The following is a 19,408-nucleotide window of genomic DNA, read 5'->3' on the forward strand; positions in this document are numbered from 1 at the left end:
AACCAAGTTTTTGCGATCCTCTATATGCTCAGATGTTATCAGGCAATTCATAATTATTTACATGCGGGAGGAAACCGGATAAAACCCACGCATGCGAGGGGGAAACACTGTATCCCGTACTGATGGAATAAGTGAAGGCCACTTTTTGTTGTTGCAGTACTGCCTTCTCTTGCCGAGCCAGGCAGGGTAGGACTCCTCCTCGACGTCCACCTTGAAGGGAGGTTCACAACAACATCTGTGTGTGTGCGCGTGCGTGATCCACCAACCCTAGCCGCTGCCTTCACAGTGCTGGATTACAGGCAGCCATGTGCAGCAGCAGTACTTATCTTCCCACACCCATCTGGATAATCACCCCTGCCATAAATAATCGCTCTATCATCAATAATCATCCATGGTCAATCCACTGCTGGACGACGGCCTTACTGATCCATCGCCAAATCCTCGGGTCTCGCGGTGCGCGACGATCCATCGACAGAGCTGAACTCATCTCTCTGCATCTCCACTGTTGGACGCCATCTCGGGCGTATTCCCTCACGGCTGTCAGGGTGATGATGGATGATGTCTCTCGAACCGCGTGTGCCTGGACAAACATCGTCACAGCAGCCAGGTCAGTGCATAGTGGGGATGGGGGGTGCGGGGCACTGAGCAACTTACACCACGTCGAAGCGCGCCCCCCACCCCGCAAAGTGCGGGGCCCCGGGCGGTCGTCCCGATTCATCGTACCCCGGGGACGGCTCACGTGTCCCTCCCAAACCAGCAGGTCGAGTGAGCTGGGAGTTGTCCTACAATCACTCGTAAACAAATGACGATGCGTGAGCTCACTTTAATTATGGGGTTTCAATTATCCTGAGATGTCACAGACCGCAAGCCCGCCAGTTGATTTGACCAGCGTTGATGGTGGTTGAGTGGATGAATGTGTGAGTGAGTGAGCGGGCGAGTGGGTAATTGTATGAGTGATTAGATTAGTCGGTGGGTGTGAGTGAATATATGAGTGTGTGAGTGAGTGGCTGAGTGAGTGTACATGGGTGGGTGAGTGAATCAGTCGAACCTGTACTGGCAAGTTTGCATAGACATGTGTTTTGTAGGGCATGTTTGTTCATGTGTGTGGTTTTGTTTTCAGCAGTTATCTTAATGTAATGTATTATGAGCCATGCGTGTTAAATGCAGGGCTGTGTAGCTGTCATCATAATCGTGATAATGTTCTCTTAATTAGTGTAATGGTCAGCACATGTGTAGAGTAGTAGTTAGTGACGTCATGTCACGCTCGCCTCCGGCTGAGTGACATCACAGGACGTGACGTCAGGCGGACCTTCCGGTACGATGACGTTATGTCCCCCTGGGGTATATAGGCTGGAACCCGTCACCAGGCTAGGGCGGCTACTTTACCCGGCTGGCCGAGTTGGCTGATCCCTCGGTCAGTGCAGAGGTGTAGAGCCCGAATAGCCTGGGTGGGTGTAGGGAATTCCCAGTACCCTCTCCCTTGGGGAGAATTATATTAACCATCAATGGTTAGGCGTAAGCCCTTAATAAACAGTTGGCGAGAGCCCCTAAGAAGATCTGCCTTCGTGTCGTGCTTCACATCTCAACAACTGGTGTCGAAAGTGGCTTCCGCGCTTGCAGCCATGTCCAAATCCGGCGCGAGACGGAAGATCACGCCTGGGGTGCAGGCCGACCAAGAGGACGGCAGTTCCGGCGACCTGACGAAAAACCCGGAGATCGGGGCCCCAGAGACGCGCCCCGCGGAGGTGGCTCGGTTGGAGCCGGAGGAGGCGGAGGCCGGAGGAGCTGATCTGCCACCATCTGATGTGTGGCGCGACATTGCGGCCAAGCTGGAGCTGCTCCAGCTTACGATGGCGCAGCTCACCGTCGCGGTGGCCGAGGTGGGAGTGCGCATACACACGGCGGGCGATGATGGTGGAAGACATCGCGATTTTGACGACGACGCGTCTCCCGCCAAGTTTGAACTTGGCGCCATTTTGCCAACGGGCACGCCGCGGCAGTTGGGTGCCATCTTGCACACGACGCCGCCGCCGGGCACCATTTTTCATGCGACACCGGAACCGGGCACCATTGATAACGCAATGCCAGAAGTCGCCGCCATGACACCTGTTATAGCCGCGCCCATGGGCGCCGCCGCTCCGCATGTCGCCGCCGATGCGAACGCGGGTTCACCGCGAGCCACGGTGGCGAGGCTCGCCGAGGCCGCGGATGCGGATCGCGCAGGGACGTCCCCACGGGCGGCCGGGGCTGCCGGGGCTCCGCGTCCCAGCGTGGCGGCCGCAGCCGTAGAGGCGCCGACGGGCACCGAGGTGTGTGAGTCTGGGCCAGGGGATGGGTCGGCTCATCTGCGGCTGCGCCGGTTGCCCCCTGTCGCGCCGTTCATCACGAAGGGGGGCGATTGGTTCGACTTCCAGGCCTGCTTTGATGTGGCCTATCAGTCGGTGCGCTGGCCTGAGGAGGAGGCGCTGCGTGTGCTGCCAACGTGCCTGGATGCAAGGGCACTGCAGACATATTTGACCATCCCACCGGCGGACAAGGCGATGCTGCGTACCCCAAACTGGAGGGGAGAGCGCTGGACTCCTTGGCCCTTGAGAGGCTGTTGATCCTCTCGGGGGAGCTGGGCATCGCGCTGTCCATCTCCGAGGAGTCCAAGATTACATCATTGGCCGTCGCGCAGAATATTCAAGCGCATCTGGCGCTGCGGCGGCCACCGGCGATGGCAGCGTGCGCTGGGGCTCCGGCGCCTGCAGTGGTGGCGGAGCCTCGGGAGGAGGACGCCCTCGCAGCCGTGGCGACCTACAACCGACGCGGGGAAGGGTGGCGCTGCTCGCCGGCCAGAGAGGCCGTGGCGAGCAGGCCCTCCTCGTTCGCAGGTCAGGGGGCAGGTCACCTGCTTCCGTTGTGGCCTGCAGGGCCACTTCGAGCGGGGTTGCAACAACGCCCCCGGGGCCTTCGTCAAGGCCTCCCCACCTGCGAGCAGCTCTCCGGCGGCGGGACCTTCGGGGCCACAGGCAAGTCACGACGCATCCATTGCATGGCCGCTCCCTTCACCTCATGCATCTAGCGGGGTTAGGGTCCATCCTCAAGGGCCCATCTCTGTGAGGTCCGACTCGTGCCCCGGGAGGTTGCGCCGGTCTGTTGGGTGGCCCAGATGGACTCGCCAGTGGCGAGCCCTCGCGCATCGCATGGTGGCCGCTGCTGCGAGGTCCTCGGCCGTTGTGGAGCACGTGCAGGGGGTCGAGGTGTGGATCCTGGTGGACACGGGTGCGTCCGCCACCATGGTTTCCGAGGGTGTTTTTCGGTTGCTGCCGCGCAGCATGGGGCCGTTGCGGCCGGTTCGTGGGGCTTGCGTGGCCGCCAATGGGAGCAGCCTCGGCATCTTGGGCCACGTTGTCGCGTCCGTGGTGATCGGAGAAATTGAATTAAGGGAGCCCATTTTGGTCTCCAAGGCCTTGGCCGTACCGTGCCTCTTGGGCACTGATTTTTTGGCTAGGATGCCCGTGCGCATCTTGGTCGGGGGGGGCAGCTACATTTCTTAAAATCTCCCTCTGTGTTGGGCCCCCTGGCCGCTAGTGTTTGGGCTTTGACCACAGAGTCTGTGATGGTCCCTCCTGGGTCGCAGATCCTGCTTCCCCTCAGGCTGCGCAGGCCATTGATATTGGAATCCCCGGAGGCAGGCATTCTCCTGTCTCCCTCCAATTATTTTCGATATTCGACGGGTTTGTGGGTGCTTTCACGGCCGTGTCGGCGGGTCAGGAACTTTTTTGCAAGTCCTGAATTTGGGGCACGCGCCGATCATTGTCCCTGTTGGTGCTGTGTTGGCGCACGCCACCCCAGACCCTTCTCCCGACGTCCCTGGAGGGGTTGTGGCGGGTGTGTTGCGCGCGGGGAGGGCCAACGCATCATGAATTGATGCGTTGTGCAACGAGAACTCCTCGTTGTCCTCCAAGGAGCGCCAGCGGCTCTGCGAACTCATCGTCAGGTTCACTGATGTGTTTAGCCAGAGTAAATTCAATCTGGGTCGTACCCCTCTCCTTGAACATCACATTGATACGGGCAACTCGGCCCCTGCTGTGACGGTTTTACCTGAAGACGGAAGCTTGTGTTGCCTCCGAAACGTCGTGATTTAATTTATTTGTTTTCTTTTAACCTACGAGACTTTACCGAAAAAAACAAAGAGTATGAATCCTTGCAGTCATGAAAGCTTCAAATCTAGAATTAATACCCTCTACGGGGAGGAATTTCACTTATCTGTTCGAGTTTTTAACAGACGAGACAAGAAGTCACAGTTCATCGAGACGCTGACCTTCCTCAAAAGATGCCGCGATAACAAGGTAATACCCATCGCTTTAACTAGTATATAAGGTCGTGTCTCTTAGGACTTCTCTTTACTTGATACAGCAATTTTGCTATGACGGTTTCACCTGAAGACAGAAGCTTGTGTTGCCTCCGAAACGTCGTGATTTAATTTATTTGTTTTCTTTTAACCTACGTAACTTTACCGAAAAAACCAAAGAGTATGATTTCTTGCAGTCACGAAAGCTTCAAATCTAGAATGAACTCGGCCCCTATTCGGTTAAATTCACACCGCTTTAGCCTGCCAGAAAAGGATCATTTCCATTCTGCAGTTGATGAAATGTTGGCGGCGGACATTATCTTCCCTTCCACTAGCCCTTGGGGGGCCCCCATCGTGCTAGTAAAGAAACGGGACGGGAGTCTCCGCTTCTGTGTCGACTTTCGTAAATTAAACAAGATCTTGGTGGCCGATGCATATCCATTTCTTCGCATGGATGATTCCCTCGACGCTCTTTCGGGTGCGCGGTTCATTTCGATCCTAGACTTGCTTTGGGGCTTCTGGCAGTTGCCACTAGATGACGAGGCCTCTAGACCCAAGACCGCGTTCCGCACACCCCAGGGGCTGTTCCAATTCAATCGGCTTCCCATGGGTCTTCATTCGGCCCTGGCCACCTTCCAGCGCCTCATGGAGATGGTCTTGGCGGGGCTGCAGTGTGAATCTTGTTTAATCTACTTAGATGATGTGATCGTTTTCGGACATACATTTGACGAACACTTGCAGCGTCTGGAGGCAGTGTTCGCCAAAGTCCGAGCCGCGGGCTTGAAATTCAAACCACAAAAATGCCATCTTCTGCAACCATCGGTGAAGTATTTGGCGCACATTGTGAGTGCGTCTGGTGTGGCCACGGATCCGGAAAAGACCGCTTGTGTCCAGACGTGGCCGACTCCTACATCTGTCGCTGAGGTGCGTAGCTTCGTTGGCTTCGCATCGTACTATCGCCGGTTCGTCCGTGATTTTGCGACCATTGTGAAGCCACTACACGCACTCTCTGCCAAAGGTAAAAAATGTTGCTGGGGGAAGGAGGAGGAAACCGCTTTTGTGGCACTTTGTACGATCTTCGCAGACGCACCGCCCTTGGGGTACCCGGACTTCTCACGGCCATTCCTCCTTGACACCGATGCCAGTGACACGGGCATTGGGGCTGTCCTGGCTCAGGTCGTCGACGGGGTGAAGCAGGTTGTTGCCTATGGTAGCTGTGTTTTGTCCCCCACTGAGCAGCGGTACTGTATGACCAGGAGAAAGCTGCTGGTTATAGTATTTTTCGTCCAGTTGTACAGGCCATATTTGTATGGTCGCCAGTTAACCGTCCGGACCGACCATGCAGCCCTGCAATATTCCCTTCGAATTTACCAGCCCTCGGGCCAACTGTCCCGCTGGCTCGAGGTGCTCCAGGAGTACCCCTTCAATGTCATCCACAGGAAGGGGACTCGGCATGGGAATGCAGATGGCCTTTCCAGGTTACCCCCCGGTTGGCGGGTGCGCTTGTGCCCTGGGTTCCAGCCGCTGTAAGGCCCCAGTGGATACCGCGGCCTAGTTGGTCGCATCGACCGAAGCGGCGCCCCCTCCGGGTGTGGCATTGCCTATTGATTTTGGCCTGGGACTCCCCCGGGAGGTATGGTCCCAGATGCAGATGGAGGATTCCTCTCTGCTGAGGCTGCGACGCTGTGTTGGGTCTAGGGGCCGGGGCTCGGCTCCGTCGGCTGCCCCGGTGATCGCCCTGCATGACGGCCTCCTCATGCGTTGGGATGCCCAGTTGGAGCGATATTGTGTGGTGGTGCCCATTGGCTTGCGTGGTAGATTGACCCGAGCCATTCACGAGACACTTATGCACCTCGGCTACCATAAGACCTTGCTGACCCTTAAACGGGATTACTATTGGCCGGGTGTGGAGGATGATGTGGCGCTGATTTTGAAGGGTTGCCACGACTGAGCGCGGAGGAAGGCCCCAGTTGGTCAGGATCGGGCTCCGCTGCAGTCCATCCGGGTTTCTCGTGTAAATAAGCTCGTGGCGCTCGACATTCTCGGGCCATTCCCTGCATCCCAATGGGGGCACAAATACCTCTTGGTGGGGGTGGAGTACCTCACACATTGGCCTATGGCGTGGCCTCTGATGGACCAATCGGCCTCGTCCATCACTGAGGAGGACCTGGCGGGGGACCAGTCTCCGTCTGGACCACCACCTGTTATGAAGGCCGACACTGCGGGGGGCAGTGGCCTGCAGTTAGGTGCGCCTGCTGAGTCCCCGCCGGTTGTGCCTCCGGCGGCACCTCACCCTGCCCATGTGCCGGCGGACTCGCCGCCGGCCGGTGCGTCGCCGACTCCGGCGGCCTACGCTGCGCGGGGGAGCGGACCGGCGGCGGGCATGCGCTCGAGGGGCGTGCGGATATGGTGACGGCCAGTGGGGCCATTTCTTCGTCCTCGGCCTTCCTCGGACGCGCTCCGGTGTCCCATGTGGGGACCATCTCCAAAGTTGCCCTGTACCGTGCTGCCCTAGTGTTGGGTTGTATTCTAGCAGCCGGTCTTGTTCTCTTTACACACATGTCACTTGCGTTGTTCTTGTTACGGTTCCCATCCGGGGGTTCCCCGCTCCCATAATGGTTGCAGCCGGGTCGGCTGTTTTTTTTATGGGGGGGGGGGGGGGTGATGTAGGGTAGTAGTTAGTGATGTCATGTCACGCTCGCCTCCGGCTGAGTGATGTCACAGGACGTGACGTCAGGCGGACCTTCCGGTACGATGACGTCATGTCCCCCTGGGGTATATAGGCTGAAACCCGTCACATGTTCAAGGTCATCGTCAGGAGCCGGGAACATGAACGGGTGGAAGTGGGGACCCGGGGTAGGGGGAGACAGCACCAGGCTAGGGTAGCTACTTTACCCGGCTGGCCGAGTTGGCTGATCCCTCGGTCAGTGCAGAGGTGTCGAGCCCGAATAGCCTGGGTGGGTGTAGGGAATTCCCAGTACCCTTTCCCTTGGGGAGAATTATATTAACCATCAATCGTTTGGCGTAAGCCCTTAATAAACAGTTGGCGAGAGCCCCTAAGAAGAAATGCCTTCGTGTCGTGCTTCACACCTCAACACATGTGCTAGCGATGTCCCATGACATACTCATTCACCCCACTGCTCAAGCGTATATCAATCTTGCAACTCCGCTTCATCATTGCGTTTGAGGTCACGTAATGCATTACAGGGTGTCGTTTATGCCAGTTGTCCGGCTATTTTACAAAAGCACATCATCATCAAAGACAAATAATCCCTATATAGCCTTAACAGAATTGGGACAAGTGCTGTTTGTGAGCACCTATGAAGGCCAACACCTTTGTCTCCCCGGTGCTGATGCTTACAAAGCGCACCAATGGGATGACCATCATTTGTGGCCAGGTCGCTTCTGAAAATAAGCTGATAGCTAAGAGGGCTTCACCTGGTAAGATGAAAAAAACTATTTTGTAGTTTTATTTTTATCTATATATATAAAATGGAAATTTCTGAATATGTGTGTCTTTTCAAAATGTTTAGCATACTTCCCGACATGCAACAAACTTTAAATTTGCCATGTGGGTACTTTCCAGACGGTACACCATGCAAAAATGATAAAAATAGACGTTTGTATTTGGGGGGGGGGCGCAATAATGACCATGAAGTGTGTGGTGTCAGACCGCATACAGGACTGCCGAGAATCCATATCTGGTGAGCGTTTGTGGTATCGATTAAACGGGAATAGGCCGATTCTAAAGAAATATACAACCTTCGATTCCTTTGCGCGATTTAAAGAATCGAATCTTGGCGCGCGACCGTAAATTTCCCCCGGGCCACGCCGGGTACTTCCCGCTAGTTTGTATATATTTTGAAGTGATTTGTTTACCCTTCCTATACTTTGCACTAATATCGTGTTTTTTGTATTGTTTGTTGTAATGTTCTGTCCCGCCCCGACTGGACATCTGTGAAAAAGAGCTTTATCGCTCGTCGGATTCCTCCAGTACGAATAAATATTCCCATTCTAAATTCTGGGTCGCCGCGGTCGGAGCGCGGCGCGCTAACCACTCCCCATGACACACACACAGAGACACGTCATTTTCTCATCTGAAACACACCACACACACCGGCGACCAAAATTGAACCTTATGGCAGGACCCGGGGTCCCGAATAAACGAAAGTCAAAATCGCAATGAATTAATTTATTTTGGCGACTCCGTCCCACCGCGCATACAAACGCCGCGACCCACCAGAAATCAATCCTCTCGTTCTTCACCAAGCACCCGTCGTTGCCAACATTTCCGTAGTCACAAATAAAACGTTTAAACGTCGATTAGCGCATCGTGTAGAGCTCGTTGAGAGTAATAAATTGCCGTATCGTTCACATTCAACGGACATAAAATGACGTCGCAACGCAGTTAATGCGAGAGCCGGGGGCTGATGGGACTCCGGGGTCCGGCCACAAGGTTCATCAATCACCCTGAATGCACCCTGTCTCCCCAAGAGCTCCGAAGCTAAGCAGGGTTTGAGCCTGGACAGCACTTGGATGGGCGACGACCGCGCATGAAACGGGTGCTATAGGCTGCTGCTGCATCGCAACACAGTGCGCCATGCAGCAACACATCGATTGTTGTACTGTACTTCTACGTTCCCCACCGCGACTAATCCGTCTACACCTCCCCCCACCTGTCACGCCTGTCATTTCGGTGATCCAAGTCACGCTTGCAAACTGAGACTCGTTCAGAGTCTCTGGAGTTATCGCCTTGCTTCAGCGACATGTAAACAGTAACTTGACCATGCCCAACCCGGACTGACCAGCGTGGTGAAATATGATCAAATAAACACCCCGCCCCCGTCAGTGCCGGACTGGGACTAAAAATCGGCCCAGGCATTTCTAAATTCATGGATTATTTTAAAGGCTCGTGGGATGACAAACTATGTGGTAGTAGTTACTGCCAGTAGCTAGATGTTGCGATGTACCGGTGGTGTTAGCGGGATTTTGCATTGCGATCCTCATTGGCCCCATTTTGGGCTGGGTCCAAACAAACTAATGGGAAGCCGATGAGGAAGAATCTTTCGGTGCTGCCGAATATGGGGACTTCATGCCAACCGAGAGCGTAAATAAGCAATGACGTGTACACATTAGAGGTAGGACAATATTTTAATATGAAAAAAGAACGTACTTTTTTCCCCCTCTGATCACATTCGTAATTTCCCCACACAGACCGGCCCACCAGGGTATTTGCCCGACGGACTGCTGCTACGGCCAGTCCAGGCCTGACCCCCGTCCCTACAACCCGCCACCCGCACGGTTAGGCCCTCATCCAGCAGTAGATTGACAACAGAGCTGTAGACGCAGCACTGATAGACGCACTGTGGGAATGCTGAGTTTAGAGTGAGGACACATATATTAAGGGCGCCACGGTGGCGAGATGTTAACCTTGCCTGGTATACAGGAGGTCGTGGGTTCGATCCCAACGGTGACGCTTGCTGTATATTTTAGCGTGTATCTATCTCTCCATGGTCGCGTGGATTTGTCTCGGGGTCTTCTGGTTTTTCCCCTCCACATTTAGAATGAACATTTCCCCGTGATAAGCCACTTGGTTGAGCTATCATTTGTGGCCAGATCGCTTCTGGTTTAGTTCATGATTTTACTGGTAGGAAAGAAGTGAACCAGCCTACAATAGATTATATCGTCCGTCCGTCCGTCCGTGTAGCAACATCGCCCCCTACTGCAAACACTTGGCAGGACCCTACAAAAACCTTTAGACTCAGTGACGCTTTCCTGGCTAAAAAGTGTAACATTCCCTTATAATTCCCTGAGATAGCTTTTAATTAAAACATTTAAATTAAAAATTAACTCACAGCGGCCTAAAGCCTACAGCTAGGCCTAAAGCCTAGAACTAGGCATCAAACTCTCCCTTCGTATCGTACCCCCGCGTGTGTGAAAGGGAGTTAATGTTTAACAATGCTACATTTCCTGATGGTTTTTTTAAATAGAAACATTTACATTTAAAGCTTTTACATTAATAATTAAAACATTTAAATTAAAAATTAACTCACAGCGGCCTAAAACCTACAGCTAGGCCTAAAGCCTAGAACTAGGCCTCAAACTCTCCCTTCGTATCGTACCCCCGCGTGTGTGAAAGGGAGTTAATGTTTAACAATGTTACATTCCCTGATGTTTTTTTAAATAGAAACATTTACATTTAAAGCTTTTACATAAATAATTAAAACATTTAAATAAAACATTGACTCACAGCGGCCTAAAACCTACAGCTAGGCGTAAAGCCTAGAACTAGGCCTCAAACTCTCTCTTCGTATCGTCCGATTAGGTGTAGCAACATTGCTCCCTACTGCAAACACTTGGCAGGACCCTACAAAAACCTTTAGACTCAGTGGGGCTTTCCTGGCTAAACAAGTGTATAATACATTATGTTTATATTCTTTGGTTATTCGTTCCTACCAGCCCACCCCGCAGGGTCCTGTTCTGATGCCGCTGAACAAGCACAATTAACAGCTCAATACATTCATCAACAACACTGTGGCCATGAGTAACTCATGCAGCCAGCTATGGCTACAGGATTTGGTGGTACATGTTATTTTTGTCGTTTATCGTGAAATTTCGGTCGGTTCCTATGATCACTGTTACATTGCTTATGGCTTTATTTTGGTGATTTCGAAAAGTTTTTTGGTTTGGCCATGTTTGTTTGTTGTAGTACGGAGTTAGAATGACAGCTTTAATCTAAGTTGTCTTGTGGTTGTTGTTGTTGTTTGACTTGCATCCCACTGGGATTATTGCACAGCGTTGGTGTACGGTGCTTTTTTTTCTGGAAGACTTTGCAGTTTTTTCCTGGATGTTTCTTGTTCATGTTTTTGTTTTTTGTTTGTTGCGGTTGCACCCGATTCAAGAGCCGAATGGCTCACAGGGTTATACCAAATAAATGAAACTGAAATATAGTATACTAGTTTTACTACCCGGCTTCGCCCGGGACTTGGATTCTTGTTTTGAATTAATACGCGGCCTACGCGGAGGGTGGGGGGGGATGCGTGACGTCAGCAGGCGCACTGCGTGACGCTTCCGCATGCGGGTGACATCACAGATCTGACGTCACCGCTCACTTGCCGTGTAAAATATATGCATTATTGCTATCCCCCCCCAAAAATTAAACGTCTATTTTTATACTTTTTGCATTGTGTACAGTCTGGAAGCTACCCACATGCCAACTTTTAAGTTTGTTGCATGTCGGGAAGTATGCGAAACATTTCGAATAATCACACATTCACAAATTTCCCTTTTATATATATGACGAGCGGGAAGTACCCGGCGTTGCCCGGGGGAAAGATATATTAAAACACTTCTCAAAACTTAAAAACATAACATATACAAATGAAAAGAAAACTTTGATCATTACCTCATTCATTAAAATTAAACCCAACGCACGGTGGATAAAAACTTACGCCCGCGTGCCAAGACTCGATTCTTTAAATCGCGCAAAGGAATCGAAGGTTGCAGATTTGTTTAGAATCGGCATATTCCCGTTTAATCGATACCACAAACGCTTACCAGATATCGATTCTCGGCAGTCCTGCATTATTGAGCACCCCCCCCCCCCCCCAAAAAAAAACCCCACAAAAGTGTACAGTCTGGAAAGTACCCACATGGCAAATTTCAAGTTTGTTGCATGTCGGGAAGTACGCGAAACATTTTAACAGACACACATAATCACAACTTTGCCTTTTATATATGTAGTGACAGAGAAAGGTCACTACTGTGTCGGCCCGTACGAAGGCTGGGGGCCCCAAGGGGGTGCCTGGGGGGTCACGTGGTGGAGGGATCCGGACCCTCCCATAGGTGGGAGAAGTGAGGCGTGTCCTGGGAAGGCCGTTGCCTGCCTGGTCCAGTCTGTGTCGTGTTCCAGAGTGTTAGTGAGTTGAGGAAGGTGGTCACCACCTCATGTAGAGTGTTATATTATTTACCGTTTAATAAATAGTGTTGCCTCCAAGTTGCGTGTGTGTGCACCTAATTTGAACCTACTACATATATATGGAGATAATCGGCGACATTTAGCTATGAAGAAGGCCCATTGCCCTGAACGTTGCCTATTGTATTGTGTCGAGGCCTTAAATAGAGAGAGGGGGGGGGAGTTGTGTGGGTTCTTTTAGTAAAGTCACGTAGAAATAAACTAAATTAAATAATAATCGCATCTCTACTCGCGCGACATAATTCCGTTTACTCAATCGCGTTATTCCAATCCGCATCCACGTTATAAGCATTGTGTTCCCTAATAGATTCATCGCATTATATCCAATTCGCGCTCTGAAAACAGACCGTATAATAACGTGATCACGTATTTGAGAAACAACGTACACGGGGGGGGGGGGGGGGGGGGAGACGTAATCGGGGTATTACTGTACATTTAGTTAAAGATCGCAATCTTGTTGGCGAATAAGTTGAGTATTTATTGTTACCTAATGGAAGAATGGTGTTATAACGGTGCGCGTTCAGCGTTGTGAGAAAATAGTTCCCTAATGGAAGAATGGTGCTATAACTAGGCCTCGGCAAGGTATGGTAAAAGTTAAAAGGTAAAAACAACGAGCCTACCTTTACCCTACCTTTTACCTTACCACAATACAATCACTCTACCCTACCTTTTACCCTTTAGCAGGTAAGGTAAAAAGCAACGAGCTTACCTTTTACCCTTACCCCATACAAATTACCCGATTACAGGGTAATTACTAGGGAACTACTACACATGAACAAGGTTTATAACGGTAAATGCCAGGTAGAGCGCTTTATTCAAATAGAATACTCTAGATTATTCCAATTTTACACGCTTTCTTTTAAATCACTCTGTCTGTTGTTGTCGTTGTTGTATCCTCAAATCTTGAAACTAAATTTTTACCCACTTCCTAATGAGGTATCGACTGCAAACTTGGTATACTTATGTCATACTGATGACAATACTATATTCTATCATTAAAAATGTATATGTTTCTTTCTAAACATTATTTTCTATACGTTATGTTTCGGCTTGGGTCTAATTGTCGACGCTCAACTAACGTTGGCTGTAAATCACCACGGTCCCTTACGTTATGGCAAGCTTCGGGGCCACTTCCTGGAGTCGTGGAGTTCTTTAATTACTAGTACGTTTAATAAAAATCGTGTTTTTAATATAGTTTGTTTTAATATTACTTATTAAATGGAGGCCATGGACTGCGCCACGGAGCTTTTAGTGGTAAACAAGGTATCGTATTTACCCGGTAATACTTCGCCCTACCTTTACCCTACCGGGTAATTCTTCCGAGCTACCTTTACCTTACCCCTTGGCATGTTGACACCTTTACTCTTTACCCTTTTACCCGGTAAAAAGGGTAAATTACCTTGCCTTGCCGAGGCCTAGTTATAACGGTGCGTGTTCAGCGTTGTGAGAAAGTAGTTCCCTAATGGAAGAATGGTGTTATAACGGTGCGTGTTCAGCGTTGTGATAAAGTAGTTCCCTCATAGTTATAGTGTGAACACCACCACGCTGTTAAGCGAGGACTTACCGCACAGGTAACGTAATTGAATTGTTAATGTGGGCGACATGCAAAGGTATTTATAAGGAGGGAGAGAGGCCTGCATTCTTGGGGAGCGGCATTTGAGGTCACGATGAAGATCGCATGATGCAAGCTGCTGCTGTATCTCCCGGTTTAGTTTGTTCCATCACAATCATCAGCCGTGTTCAATCCACTGTTGGATGAAGGTCTCTCCCAAGCCGTCGCCATCTCTTGCCCACAACTTTACTCTGCAGCAGCCTACAACGGCGCCGTGAGCCAAACAACAAAACACAGCGCAACAAGTCACGTCAAAACACCGTGGCCTTTAAAGGAAAACAAAAATATTTAATAGGCGACGTTTCAGGGCAACGGCCCTTCTTCGTGGCACACGACTTAGGCCAATGAGATGTACATTGAACTTCTTTCGCACGGTACGAGTCGGAGACTGCGGCAACACTCGCCGCAGTCTCCGACTCGTACAGGCAGGAGGGAAGAGCAGCAGCAACTTTGAGGCCAAGTTATTTTATTATTACTACAAACTTTCTATTAACTCACTCTGTCTGTTGTTGTTGTCGTATCCTCAAATATTGTAACTCAATTTTAACACACTTCCCAATGTGCTATCGACTGCAAACTTGATATACTTATGTCATACTGATGACAATACTATATTATATCATGAAAAAAATATATACTTTTTTAAACAATCCTTTTTATATGTTATGTTTCGGCTTGGGTATAATTGTCCACGCTCAACTGATGTTGGCTGTAAATGACCACGGCCCCTTACGTTATGGCAAGCTTCGGGGCCACTTCCTGGAGTCGTGAAGTTTTGCCATTACTAGTACGGTACATTTCATTAAACCATGTTTAAAAAAAACTTGTTTTAATGTTACTTATTTTGCATCAACGGAGACGGATTGGACTCGTGCATCGTTCCCAGCGACAGGGGGCGACGTTCACGTTGCTGTGGACGCCGCGGTGGCGAGATGTTAACTACCTCGCCTGGCACACAGGAGGGCGTAGGTTCGAGCCCGACCCTGGCTGCTGTATGTCTCTCTCTCCCTGCGGTCGCGTGGATTTTTTCTCCGGGACCGAAGGGTTTTCCCTCCACATTTAGGAATGTGCATTTCGGAACGAGTATTTGGCTGCTGCGATACATTTCCACGTCATGATGATGAGCCACTTCGGTGAGCTATAATTTGTGGCGAGGTCGCTTCTGAAAAATAGCTACACAGCAGTATACAGTAGTTCGGTGGGGCTTACCTGGTAAAAAAAATAGTTTATAGTTGGCCGTGGGTCTCCAGAGGCCGGGGTGCCTTTGGTGGCGCCTTCGGCCGCTGCGTTTGAGGACCTTCATTGCCTGTCCAGGCAGCAGCGACGGCAGCAGCAACAGCAGCGGCAGCTTGCCCCACCTGTTCTCCGGGAGCCTGCCCTTTTACACTATTGGGGCCTGATAAGATACTGTATTGCTCTCATGATGACCAATTTTTAACTGGTGTATGGATAGTCACATATGAGTAACCTATTGAGCAGCGGACAAAGCCATCAATAATCAGGAAGTATAACTAAATAATATAATTCAATATTTAAACGTAAATGTATTTATTTTTCAATTCCCACTGCATTACTTGCTGGCGTATCAAATAATTTCACTGTTTCATTGTGCTAAAAATGTTCTAGCGGTTCGCGGGATGTACACCAGGTGGCAGTGAAGGCTTTCCAGTGAGAGATTATAAACACCCAGTATGGTGCTTCTATTATAAGAGCCCGGCGTTTCAGAAGGCTTGAATCAAGAAGTTATAGAAAGTGAACCCCCATAGAAGATGTGGGGGGAAGAAATTGATCCAATAGGTTTCCAAAAATTGTCGATCCACCCAAGGCGTGAAGCGTCAATAAGCCCTCCGCAGGAGTTAATTACATAAAACATGTTCTGATTAAATAAAAAGAGTATCTGTGTGTGGGGTAGGTGGAAGCCAGAGGGGTCACAGTAGGGTCACTGTGTGTGGGGTAGGTGGAAGCCAGAGGGGTCACAGGTTCGCTGTGTGTGGGGTAGATGGAAGCCAGGAGGGATCACAGTAGGATCACTGTGTGTGGGGTTGGTGGAAGCCAGGAGGGTTCACAGTAGGATCGCTGTGTGTGGGGTAGGTGGAAGCCAGAGGGGTCACAGGTTCGCTGTGTGTGGGGTAGGTGGAAGCCAGAGGGGTCACAGTAGGATCACTTTGTGTGGGGTAGGTGGAAGCCAGGAGGGTTCACAGTAGGATCGCTGTGTGTGGGGTAGGTGGAAGCCAGAGGGGTCACAGGTTCGCTGTGTGTGGGGTAGGTGGAAGCCAGAGGGGTCACAGTAGGATCACTTTGTGTGGGGTAGGTGGAAGCCAGGAGGGTTCACAGTAGGATCACTTTGTGTGGGGTAGGTAGAAGCCAGAGGGGTCACAGTAGGATCATTGTGTGTGGGGTAGGTAGAAGCCAGAGGGGTCACAGTAGGATCACTGTGTGTGGGGTAGGTGGAAGCCAGGAGGGGTCACAGTAGGATCGCTGTGTGTGGGGTAGGTGGAAGCCAGAGGGGTCACGGTAGGATTGCTGTGTGTGGGGTAGATGGAAGCCAGGAGGGGTCACAGTATAATCGCTGTGTGTGGGGTAGGTGGAAGCCAGGAGGGGTCACAGTAGGATCACTGTGTGTGGGGTTGGTGGAAGCCAGGAGGGTTCACAGTAGGATCGCTGTGTGTGGGGTAGGTGGAAGCCAGAGGGGTCACAGGTTCGCTGTGTGTGGGGTAGGTGGAAGCCAGAGGGGTCACAGTAGGATCACTTTGTGTGGGGTAGGTGGAAGCCAGGAGGGTTCACAGTAGGATCACTGTGTGTGGGGTAGGTAGAAGCCAGAGGGGTCACAGTAGGATCATTGTGTGTGGGGTAGGTAGAAGCCAGAGGGGTCACAGTAGGATCACTGTGTGTGGGGTAGGTGGAAGCCAGGAGGGGTCACAGTAGGATCGCTGTGTGTGGGGTAGGTGGAAGCCAGAGGGGTCACAGTAGGATTGCTGTGTGTGGGGTAGATGGAAGCCAGGAGGGGTCACAGTATAATCGCTGTGTGTGGGGTAGGTGGAAGCCAGGAGGGGTCACAGTAGGATCGCTGTGTGTGGGGTGGGTGGAAACCAGGAGGGGTCACAGTAGGATCGCTGTGTGTGGGGTAGGTGGAAGCCAGAGGGGTCACAGTAGGATTGCTGTGTGTGGGGTAGATGGAAGCCAGGAGGGGTCACAGTATAATCGCTGTGTGTGGGGTAGGTGGAAGCCAGGAGGGGTCACAGTAGGATCGCTGTGTGTGGGGTGGGTGGAAACCAGGAGGGGTCACAGTAGGATCGCTGTGTGTGGGGTAGGTGGAAGCCAGGAGGGGTCACAGTAGGATCGCTGTCTGTGGGGTAGGTGGAAGCCAGAGGGGTCACAGTAGGATCGCTGTGTGTGGGGTAGGTGGAAGCCAGGAGGGGTCACAGTAGGATCGCTGTGTGTGGGGTAGGTGGAAGCCAGGAGGGGTCACAGTAGGATCGCTGTGTGTGGGGTAGGTGGAAGCCAGGAGGGATCACAGTAGGATCGCTGTGTGTGGGGTGGGTGGAAACCAGGAGGGGTCACAGTAGGAACGCTGTGTGTGGGGTAGGTGGAAGCCAGGAGGGGTCACAGTAGGATCGCTGTGTGTGGGGTAGGTGGAAGCCAGAGGGGTCACAGTAGGATCGCTGTGTGTGGGGTAGGTGGAAGCCAGGAGGGTTCACAGTAGGATCGCTGTGTGTGGGGTAGGTGGAAGCCAGGAGGGATCACAGTAGGATCGCTGTGTGTGGGGTAGGTGGAAGCCAGAGGGGTCACAGTAGGATCGCTGTGTGTGGGGTAGGTGGAAGCCAGAGGGGTCACAGGTTCGCTGTGTGTGGGGTAGATGGAAGCCAGGAGGGATCACAGTAGGATCACTGTGTGTGGGGTAGGTAGAAGCCAGGAGGATTCACAGTAGGATCGCTGTGTGTGGGGTAGGTGGAAGCCAGAGGGGTCACAGTAGGATCACTTTGTGTGGGGTAGGTGGAAGCCAGGAGGGTTCACAGTAGGATCACTGTGTGTGGGGTAGGTAGAAGCCAGAGGGGTCACAGTAGGATAATTGTGTGTGGGGTAGGTAGAATCCAGAGGGGTCACAGTAGGATCGCTGTGTGTGGGGTAGGTGGAAGCCAGAGGGGTCACAGTAGGATTGCTGTGCGTAGGGTAGATGGAAGCCAGGAGGGGTCACAGTAGAATCACTGTGTGTGGGGTAGGTGGAAGCCAGGAGGGGTCACAGTAGGATCACTGTGTGTGGGGTAGGTGTAAGCCAGAGGGATCACAGTAGGATCACTGTGTGTGGGGTAGGTGGAAGCCAGGAGGGATCACAGTAGGATCACTGTGTGTGGGGTAGGTGGAAGCCAGGAGGGGTCACAGTAGGATCGCTGTGTGTGGGGTAGGTGGAAGCCAGGAGGGATCACAGTAGGATCGCTGTGTGTGGGGTGGGTGGAAACCAGGAGGGGTCACAATAGGATCGCTGTGTGTGGGGTAGGTGGAAGCCAGGAGGGGTCACAGTAGGATCGCTGTGTGTGGGGTAGGTGGAAGCCAGAGGGGTCACAGTAGGATCGCTGTGTGTGGGGTAGGTGGAAGCCAGAGGGGTCACAGTAGGATCACTGTGTGTGGGGTAGGTGGAAGCCAGGAGGGGTCACAGTAGGATCGCTGTGTGTGGGGTAGGTGGAAGCCAGAGGGGTCACAGTAGGATCGCTGTGTGTGGGGTAGGTGGAAGCCAGAGGGATCACAGTAGGATCACTGTGTGTGGGGTAGGTGGAAGCCAGAGGGATCACAGTAGGATCACTGTGTGTGGGGTAAGTGGACGCCAGGAGGGATCACAGTAGGATCGCTGTGTGTGGGGTAGGTGGAATCCAGAGGGGTCACAGTAGGATCGCTGTGTGTGGGGTAGGTGGAAGCCAGAGGGGTCACAGTAGGATCACTTTGTGTGGGGTAGGTGGAAGCCAAGAGGGTTCACAGTAGGATCACTGTGTGTGGGGTAGGTAGAAGCCAGAGGGTCACAGTAGGATAATTGTGTGTGGGGTAGGTAGAAGCCAGAGGGGTCACAGTAGGATCACTGTGTGTGGGGTAGGTGGAAGGCAGGAGGGGTCACAGTAGGATCGCTGTGTGTGGGGTAGGTGGAAGCCAGAGGGGTCAAAGTAGGATTGCTGTGTGTGGGGTAGATGGAAGCCAGGAGGGGTCACAGTAGAATCGCTGTGTGTGGGGTAGGTGGAAGCCAGGAGGGGTCACAGTAGGATCACTGTGTGTGGGGTAGGTGGAAGCCAGGAGGGATCACAGTAGGATCACTGTGTGTGGGGTAGGTGGAAGCCAGGACGGGTCACAGTAGGATCGCTGTGTATGGGGTAGGTGGAAGCCAGGAGGGATCACAGTAGGATCGCTGTGTGTGGGGTGGGTGGAAACCAGGAGGGGTCACAATAGGATCGCTGTGTGTGGGGTAGGTGGAAGCCAGGAGGGGTCACAGTAGGATCGCTGT

The sequence above is a fragment of the Lampetra fluviatilis genome, chromosome 44 (assembly GCF_964198595.1).
Source record: "Lampetra fluviatilis chromosome 44, kcLamFluv1.1, whole genome shotgun sequence".
Classification (NCBI taxonomy): domain Eukaryota; kingdom Metazoa; phylum Chordata; class Hyperoartia; order Petromyzontiformes; family Petromyzontidae; genus Lampetra; species Lampetra fluviatilis.